At 37.3% G+C, this 9,705-nt stretch overlaps 1 pseudogene; it reads right to left on the bottom strand.

Moving 5' to 3' along the window:
* Positions 1–9,705, bottom strand: part of LOC139740612 (SWI/SNF-related matrix-associated actin-dependent regulator of chromatin subfamily D member 1-like) — a 272,207-nt pseudogene that overhangs the window by 223,715 nt on the left and 38,787 nt on the right.

The raw sequence follows: 9,705 nt of genomic DNA, 5'->3' as shown, positions 1-9,705 counted from the left end.
CGAGATCTTCCAAAAAAACATCTTGATCGTTGCTTGGCATTTGACTCTATTGCCTCGAAACCTGCCTGTCAGCGGAGTACAGACCCACGGAAGACCAGATGAACAAACGTAATAGAACAAAGGAGATCAGGATGCAAAGTAAGATGACTTGTTGTCATGGTGACCATGTCTTCAAGGAACTTCCTCCGATGCAATCTTGCTCAGCATTGGAGAAGGGTGATAGAAGAAGTCCCCCGAATGTGAACTATAAACATCTTGGTCAATTGTCTTCTCTTCTGCATAACTGTCCAGTTCTACACACATAGAGTGCTCGGGGACCTGACCACAGGACCTGCAAGTGATTTCAAGTATTATTACTCTGGCCAGAAAAGCAGAGCCACAAAACTGCATCTCAAAAAATGGAGCGGGGGCTTTGTATGTTGTATTCTATGCAGTCTTTTGATTCACACCTTGCAAGTTTATTTAGTGTTCAAACTCACCTTGCAAGTTACTTGTTCGAGAAGTCATCAGTATACAAATGTCGGAGTTATTCATTGCGTCACAAGTATTCATATATGTGCAGAGTATTCACATAATGCTATTGATGTTGCCTATCTTACTCGATTGTTGATGGGTTGGTACCAGGTTTATTAACATACTTAATATATTATAATATATCCATCATGGACATGTGTCGGACAAGGAGTATATAAAGTGAGTATGGCTAGAGCATGTACATGCACTGTAGTGTGGCCAACAATACAGTAAATTGATTTGATATTTCATATCTGTTTAAAACAAGAGACAGAGAAATGTTTAAAGGAAGTACTTCAACAACAACAAAAAATCCTCACTGAAAACTGTGAATAACTTTACATACGTCGTTAGAACAGAAGTCCTCACTGCGTAATCCTGGGGTGGATTTTCAGCTTAATTCCAACATGAAGTTGAATAAGAATGAACCTGTGCTTCTTAAGATGCACAGAGAGAATGAAAAAGATGGTTCAAATCAGCTCATCACTTCTAAAGATTTGTCATTTGTTGTCTTTGCTGTCTTGAGAACAAACACAAAAATGTCATCACACAAAATCTATGTCCTATTTTACATCAGTATTGTCTATCAATAGCACAATTATCAAATTATCATGTGCATATGAAATTAAAGGAAGCTATTTTGGCCAACTTGTCATAGAATGCACTGCTGGGCAATGTATATAAAGTCTTCTATGTCTAAGTATTGAGTACTAATTCACTGTAAGCTTACTCGTGTATGTTATCTGCAAGCATGGCAACACCCGGTAGATTGTTTGGACTTGCCTAACGGTGACAATGTCTTCATTCTCAATGTGTCTTATGGTGTTTGTTCAATTTTGTGTGCAAGATCCCACCTCCAGTTGTAGTGGCGTACTTTGCATACATAGTTTTCTCAAAGACTGGCAGGAAGCCTTAGAGTGAATGCATAACTATGATTTTTTTTTTTAAAGAAAAATATTAATAAATATGTGTCACTATCCACTCTCAAGAAAACTTCTACAATTGAAGAAGCTTATCAAACAAGAAAACTTTTATCGAGCACTCTCCTGGAAACTTTCTGTCGCTATTATTTAAAACAGCATCAGTAATTATGGGAAATTGATTTGAATTAAAAAAAAAAAAACATGCATACATAAACAAGCAACTTGACAAAATCAAAATGCATAATTTGTAAGTGAACACATCACTTTGAGTGCAAAGCTGTCGTAAGACAGTTAGTATCATTTCGCAAAAAAAAAAAAAAAGTGCACCTGGGTTTTGTACGGACATAGGCATAGGATTTTCAGTGCAGGTGCAAAGAAAGCTATTGGCAGTCTCATCAGGTTACATGCCTTTCACTTTGTGGGACTACATTAATTTTAGTGAAATTTAACAAAAATCACTCTCTTATATAACATAAAATGTCTTCTCATTACTGCAGATTATGATTGTGTGATGCCATTCTGTATATATCATTTTATTGAAATCTACATATTTTTGTAAAAAAAAAATTATATGAACAAAAGCATTAATTTGCATAATATATTTGTGATTTTTGATGAGATTGTACAAAAGGCTTGACTCTTGCTTTTTATTTGAAGCAAGTTGTAATTTGATCAACATGGGACCACAGAAAAAAAAAAATATTTGTACATGAAAACTTACTGTATAACAAAATATCGTAAGTACACATACAGAGTGTAGTCATAGCTACGTATTGAATGACAAATTTTATATCAGTACTGTGTATAAAAATGACATGTATGTATTTGAATGTGATTTATGCTATGTAGCAACCATACTTAAACAAGTTTTAAAGGAAATCATTGATTTATTCAGGCCTTGAGCAGTAAAAATACACAGTAAAAGAAAATCAACTAAAGTTGTCCAGGGCATACATACAACTTGTACAAAAGGGGTGCAAAGAGGTGTGTTTGTATGTTTGTTTTTTTTTTTATGGGCTTCGTCAAAAATATTAAAAATCTAAAAACTTAACGCCTGCTGGCACAGTAGTGTAACTGCGCTACTGACATTAGAAAACATTATGCATATTGTTACTGCAATCTCTGCATTTTTCTTACTTTTTATTGAGCTACGATTATGACTGAATAGTGCTCTAATGGTTTCTCATGATGTCCTTCCTCATTCACAAATCCAACAAGCAGACAAGACAAAATGGCCGACAATCCAAATTATTTCTTGACTGCAAAGTCACGAGGACGATTTGCTTGAATGTTTCACTTCATTTCTTGAGCAAATCTCGTCCATTTTTCTATCAAACACACCCCAAAAAGAAAAGTAAAGAAAAATTGGTAAGAGGTAGGGACAGTCACTGCACTCACTGAAAACATGTCCATTGTGTGTCCACGATATTTAGGGGCAAATGATTTTCTTCGACATCAAAGCACCAATCCCGTCTAGTGAGAGTAGAGTCTTTCAATCATTACTACAATTGAAATTTCGGCACGATAAATTGTAGTCAAAAGGGAATTCCCATAGGGCTTCTGATAATGGAGGAAAATACACCAAATCCAATGAAATCATTACTGTTATTTTCTTTTTTCATCTTGAAATCTGCATGGATTTGAGTTGATACTGGGATGCACTTATGTCTGCTTCTCCGACATCTTTATTTGCCAACTTCTACACTTGCCCACAGTGGAATTGATAGATGGATAATATTCATGTTTATGTTAACCTTTGCCATTTTACAGCAGCTGCAAATAAAAAATAAAAACAAAAAAATCTCTCGCTGGATTTTTTTTTCTTTCCTGATCTGACATTTTTGTAGGTCTAACTTAAATCACAAGTATGCATACTCTGATCAATTTGTCCTGAATAATACCACCTCGTAAAATGACTCTAAAATGATCATTATTTCAATCTTATTGAATCAACTAATCTCATGTGATAGTGAATTATGGAGTATCTATTGCCTTCCTGCGTTTATTACAAGTATTGTACCATTTATGTGTATGTTTCTTTTTACAACTTGTACATAATTTGGTGTATTTAATCATTCTGATCCTGCCTTGAATTCTAATTAATCAGTAAATGTATTCACATCAAGCTATCTTGAAATGCAAGAGAAGCTAAAATTTGTTTCACATTGTGTCAAAGGAAAGACATTTTGCATTTTATCTCCTGGAAAGAAACCAGATCTGACTGCGGGTGGATGGATATAAGGAAATGGGAAAGGAAAATAAAGTCCTTTAGTTTGAATGATATTTTACTCTCGTTTACTCATGTTTGTTTGGTTGGGTTTTTATTCACGTATTACAAAATATGATGCAAATGGTACAGATAAATACAGTCCATTGGTTTTGATATTATTTCACGATTGTTATAATGTTACGTACTGGGTTTTTTAAAGTATTATGACATGCAAATGGTAAAGGAAAATACACTCATTTGGTTTGAATAATATTCTATTCTTGGTTGATGCTGGGTTTTTGTGGGTGGTTTACAAATTTTGATGGATGCTTGAATGGTGATGGAAGGCGAAGTTCTTTGGTTTGAACAAAATTTTATTCTTGCTTGATACTGGGGTTTTTTTCTATGTACTACGACAGAAAAGAAAATGAAGGAAAATAGAGTCCTCCGATTTGAGCGACATATTACTTGTTGAATTTAAATATTTAAAGTATTAAGACAGATGCAAATGGTGGAGGAAAACAACGTCCTTTGGTACACATGTATGAATGACATTTTACCTTTGTTTGATACTGTTTTCTAAGTACGATGCAGACAGATATATGCAGATAATGCAAATGGTGGAAAATAAAGTCTTTTGGTTTGAATGACATTTCACTCTTGTTTGATACTGCGCACTTCTTTTTCCAAGCATTATCAAGACATCGCATATGATGGTGGGAATAATTGTCCATAGTTGTAAAGATGACGACATCTGGAGTGATAAGAAATCAGTAGTAGCCACGGCGATGTGGTGACACTGATATTAGGTGGGTCTTCATCAGCTTGAGCTTGAAGAATAGCGCGCTAATGGGAGATCAAAGAAATAAGCCCGAAGTCAGCTGAAATGTGCAATCGCGTCTGCACCAGCTCGAGCTTCAGGCACGGTCGGGTTTATAAGCTCGATGCTGGCACATGCGCACTTAAAGGAACGATAGCGGTGCGAACACACTCCGACCCGACTGCCTACGTTCCTGCGTGGTGCGCAGCGCATGCAGTGCTGATGTTTAAGCTCGAGCTGATGAAGACGCGTTAAGATTAGCGCACTATTTTGCAAATTAGCTGGCTATTCTGCAAATAAGTCCAAGATTTCTTTGGCTTATTTTCCAATTGGAATAGCGGGCTATTTCGGTCTTCATTGCAAAATTAGCGGGCTATTTTCTGATCGGGCTAATTGTTTGGATCAGAAATAGCAAGCTATACTTCAAGCTCGAGCTGATGAAGACCCACCTAATGATACTGCAGCAGACAATAATCACAGCACGAGTGATAGTCCTGTGGCTGCTACTACTGATGATGTTGCTGATGGTAATGGTAATGATGATGTTGAAGATGTGATGTTGGTGGTGATACTGGTGGTGGTGGTGGTGATGTTGATGTCAACATCCATTGATGTCATAGATGAGAGTGATGTCGACGGTGATAGTGATGGTTGTGGTGATTATGGTAATGATGTCGATGATGGTGACAGTGAAGATGATACCAGTAATTATAAATGCTGAGAAAAAGGTATATGATAGAAATAATTTCATTTGATTATTACAGAATATTCTGCAAGGAATTCTTCTGACGCAGTTTACAGTGAAAATAAAAGTGCAAATATTTCACTACAACAAACAAATAAATCTAAAATTACAACTATATTAATACTTTTATTATGTCTTTTCAAAAACAAATTATAAAATAATAATTGTATAATGTATACGCTGTATTTTTTGAACATTTTGTGTGTGTGTGTGTGTGTGTGTGTGTGTGTGTGTGTGAATGAACGGAATGGAAATAAATCTCAATTGAACTGAACTGAACTGATGACCAGGATGCTTAAGACAAAGATATAAGCAATATCACAAATGACACAACAAAGTTTGCAAATTTAGCCAATGCTCACTGTACAGCTATACTCTCCTACCTCCATAAAGAAAAACAAAAAGATGAATCTAACAAATGAAACAAACATGAAACACTCTTTCTACCAATGCTGCAATTGAAAACCTATTTCTATGCATGAAGAAGGCAAGAATGGATTCTAGCTGTGGTGATGGCTACATTAATGTTGCAAGAAGGGTAACATTTAGACAGACAACAAGCTGACATGATGCAGGTACAATCTTATGACTCCTATCTGCAACACAACTGTTTATCACACCCATACCCATAATTTGCATTGATAACCTGACCATTTTCTCTCAAACAATAGATTAGAATCAACAGCTGAGAATATCAATTTAACAGGGGAAAACTACTTGGAATGGAGACACAGTGAAATTATTCATATTATCTTTTCAGGTGTCATAAAATGATTGCATAAAAGAGTATGGGGGGGGGGGGGACTGGCAACAAAAATGCCCAAATATCCTCCCTCTGTGTGCTCAGCTGACAGTAGATGGCGCTATTGCAGCTTGCTCTGCAGCACAGATCCATTCAACAGTCAATTCCAACAAGAGGGAATAAATGGCTGGAAAGTACACAGTATACCACTAATGAGCTTCAGGGTATTAGGTATGTCTCCATTCTGAATATTACATTTGACAACAAATGTACATCCATCACACCCACATTCATTTGTGTTAATAACATGATAATTTTGAGGCTAACATTAGATTAGAATCAACAGTTGAAAATATGAACATAACAGGGGAAAACTACTTGTATTGGAAACACAATGAAAAGTATTAAAGACATAATTTACCATTTGCAGATGAAACAAAAACCCAGCATTAGTGCTATAAAATAGTTCTAAAATGTGAGTAAGGGATAGAAACAACCACTGTAAGACTTTGAATTTGAAACTCGATGTTAGTATTGTCAAGTAAACAAAATGTGAACAACAGTTATAACAAAAATGCTTCCAGACTAAACCGTCTACAGTTACGGTTTATTGAAAAAATACAGATATTATCTCCTTATATTTTAGGCTTTATCGCTAAAATGTTATGATAGGATGTTTAGTGGTACAGCAGACCTACACATATGCATTAAACGTCATATCCTGAAAATTTTTATAATCACTGTTCCCAAAGGTAAACAGGACCTTTATAACATTATCTTTTTATGTGTCATAAAATATTGCATTAACCTGTTGAGGACAGGCTGATTTTTCCATGTAGACACCTGCCCTAATATACTCTGGACTTGTCTTCAGTGGGTTAAAGGTATGTGTGACTGGCAACCAAAATGCCCCAATATGATCAGTCTGTGGGCACAGCTGACAGTAGGTGGCGCTATTGCATTTTGCCCAGTAGCACTGATCCATTCCACTGTCCATGCTAGAAAGTGGGGATAAATGCCTACTAGTAAAAGTACGCTATACTGTACTAACAAGCTTCATGTATGTAAGGCGTGTCTCCATTCTGAATATTACATTTGACAAGAAAAACAATTAAGCCATTTTCATGCAAATTCTGGAAGTAATTTTTATCGTTCTGAATTGATAAGAGATTAGCATGATAGGGTGTGTTTGTGAAAATGGCATCTTGTGTTTTATTAATGTGCTGGTGTATGTTTTGTCTGTGTATGCATGTGTGTGTGCGTACATGTGCCAATGTTTTTTGTCAGTTATAGTTTACAGAAGGAAGAGACATAACGTATTTACCTTACCGGGGTTAAAGGCCCATTGTCTTCTCATTAACCCCTTCACTTGATAACTTTGGTTGTTTGTTTGCTTGTTTTTGTCACATTGTCATGTTATACTTGTCATACTATTCTCACATTTTCATGTATGCATGTTTTATTAAGTGAAAATAAATGAAATGAAATGAAAATGAAAATGAAAAATACCATATTTACATCAGCAGCTAAAAATACTTGGCATAGATACCTTCCATTTCCTTTTTCTTTTCTTTTGTGTGTGTGTGGAACTGGCATTCCAGCTACAATAATTTATAGGTGTCAAAAATGCCACAGACAAATAATGACAGATAAGTCATTCCTGTATTAAAGACATTGTCTGGTTAAACTTAGCAAGAGTTCTTTTGCTTAGATATGAGAGTTTCTGCAGTGAATATATCCTGGCAGGCACCAGGGCAAATGACCAAGCTGTCTTGTATGAAACAATAGAGGGGGCACTTTCACAAGGCCACCCAGGCAGCACAGTGAAAAAGCCTAAACTCCTGTGAGGTAAATCACAGCTGGGCAGCACACAGTGAGTGAATCGGTCATTCACTGCACTTAGGCACAGCTGTCAACACAAGACGTGTGGTGTCTGGTAAAGTTAACTTGGTGTTTGGTGTCAAGTTGATGGTGGGGGTTGGAAGGAAAATATCAGACATGGCATTAGGCCCGTTCACAAACAACGAAAATCGAAATTTCAATCGCGATCCAAATTTCGATTTTTTTTTCGACCGTTCATACACAGGGAAAAATCGCACTTCGCAGCAAGGAAAGAACGATCAGTGGCCAAACTGCGCATGCGCGAATCTTGCATGACCGAAGACTGACCCCGCAGTCCCAATAGAGTTTCGCACGCGCTACGAACGATGGGATTAAAAATACCGATTTCCGAATCTCGATCGCGCTCACACACACGACGCTTGGCAAAATAATCGCGATTATTCTGAAAAATCGCACTAATAGTGCGAGTTGGATCGCGATTAGGATCGCGGTAATTAGTGAGATTTTTCTGTCCACACTGGAAAAAATTTCGAAATTTTGATCGCGATAAGAAAATCGATTTTTAAATCGCACTTTTTCCCTTATGTGTGAACGGGCCTAATGATACAGCTAGCACTGGATGGCAGAATGCAATTTAACCCGTGGAGAACAGGCTGATTTTGCTACAACACACATTTTCCACAGACACTTGCCCAAGTATACTCGGGACTTGTCCTCAAAAGGTTAATAAAGATTTCTATGCATGTATGTGCAAATATATATCTTTTCTCTTCTTATCTCTTTGATTTTTTCTTCATTCTCTTATTTACCCTTTTATATTTTCAAAAGTTTATTGGTATGAAATTGTAGTAATCTGCATAATCACATACCAAATGCCAATTGTTTTTTCCCTAATATACAATATCTTTATCTTCTTACAGTGCAGTGTCTTACTTAGCACTGATAGGATCTGCACCAATAATAATCTGCGAGAAGTAGATACAAGACACATTTCCCCAAACCAGAAAAGGCCAAAAGAACAGGCTAAAAGAGCAGAACATGACAACTCCCAGGAAAAAAAGACCCATTCATATGTCTAATGTATCCACAGTTGGGTACAGCGAGCCGAGCTGTATATTTTCCTATCTTCCCTGTTAGCTTGGTATTAAAGCCTTTCACCTTCAGCCATGAAAGACCATTACATACCCATAGAAAGTAATGGACAGCTGTTCACATGGCACTTCACACCTTCACAGATAACACATCCAATTTCCTCTTCCGTAACACTTACTTCCGACACACTCTACTTCCGACTCTTTTTTTTGGGGGGGGGGGGAGGGAAAAATGAAACTACGGAAAAGGTAGCAAAACAAGGGGGGTCTTGGTCCAGGTCCTAAGAGAATACAACAAATTTGCTATGGGAAGTTTCATTCATAAAAACTGGGCAGGGCAAGGCAACCTCAAGCTGGTGTTAGCCAGAGGAAGTCAATGATTGTAATCTGATATTGTGAATGGAGGGAAGGGCCTTGGTCCAAGGCCTGGACCTGACTGGACTGGCCTTCTGCTCCTCTCCCAAGTCCCAGCTGTCCCAAAAAAAGTGCAAGCTACTGGGACCAAGGCCAGGTGCAAAACAATTATTCAATACCACTCTGCACTTGGCGGAGGCTGGCTCTCTGGCTGCTTACAGACAGGCATGATATAAAACAATCATGATATAGAAGTAGTCTCCAAAAACAGACCTCAACTATCTGTAGTCAGAAAAGAGTATGCAGATACCTAGGTTAGTCTAGCGCTCACCTGAGCACTGCACTTGACTTTGCCTTCATGGCACTCCACCTGAAGCACACATATTTCAAAAGTCTTGAGGATGTGGGATTGCTGTAGGTACCCTCCCAATCCTGGGTGCCTTAGGGGCAGTTGGGTGCACCATCA

The sequence above is a fragment of the Diadema antillarum genome, unplaced genomic scaffold, assembly GCF_040938485.1.
Source record: "Diadema antillarum isolate AM-2024a unplaced genomic scaffold, OU_Dant_1.0 scf00000030, whole genome shotgun sequence".
NCBI lineage: Eukaryota > Metazoa > Echinodermata > Echinoidea > Diadematoida > Diadematidae > Diadema > Diadema antillarum.
This window is presented reverse-complemented; position numbering and strand designations above follow the sequence as displayed.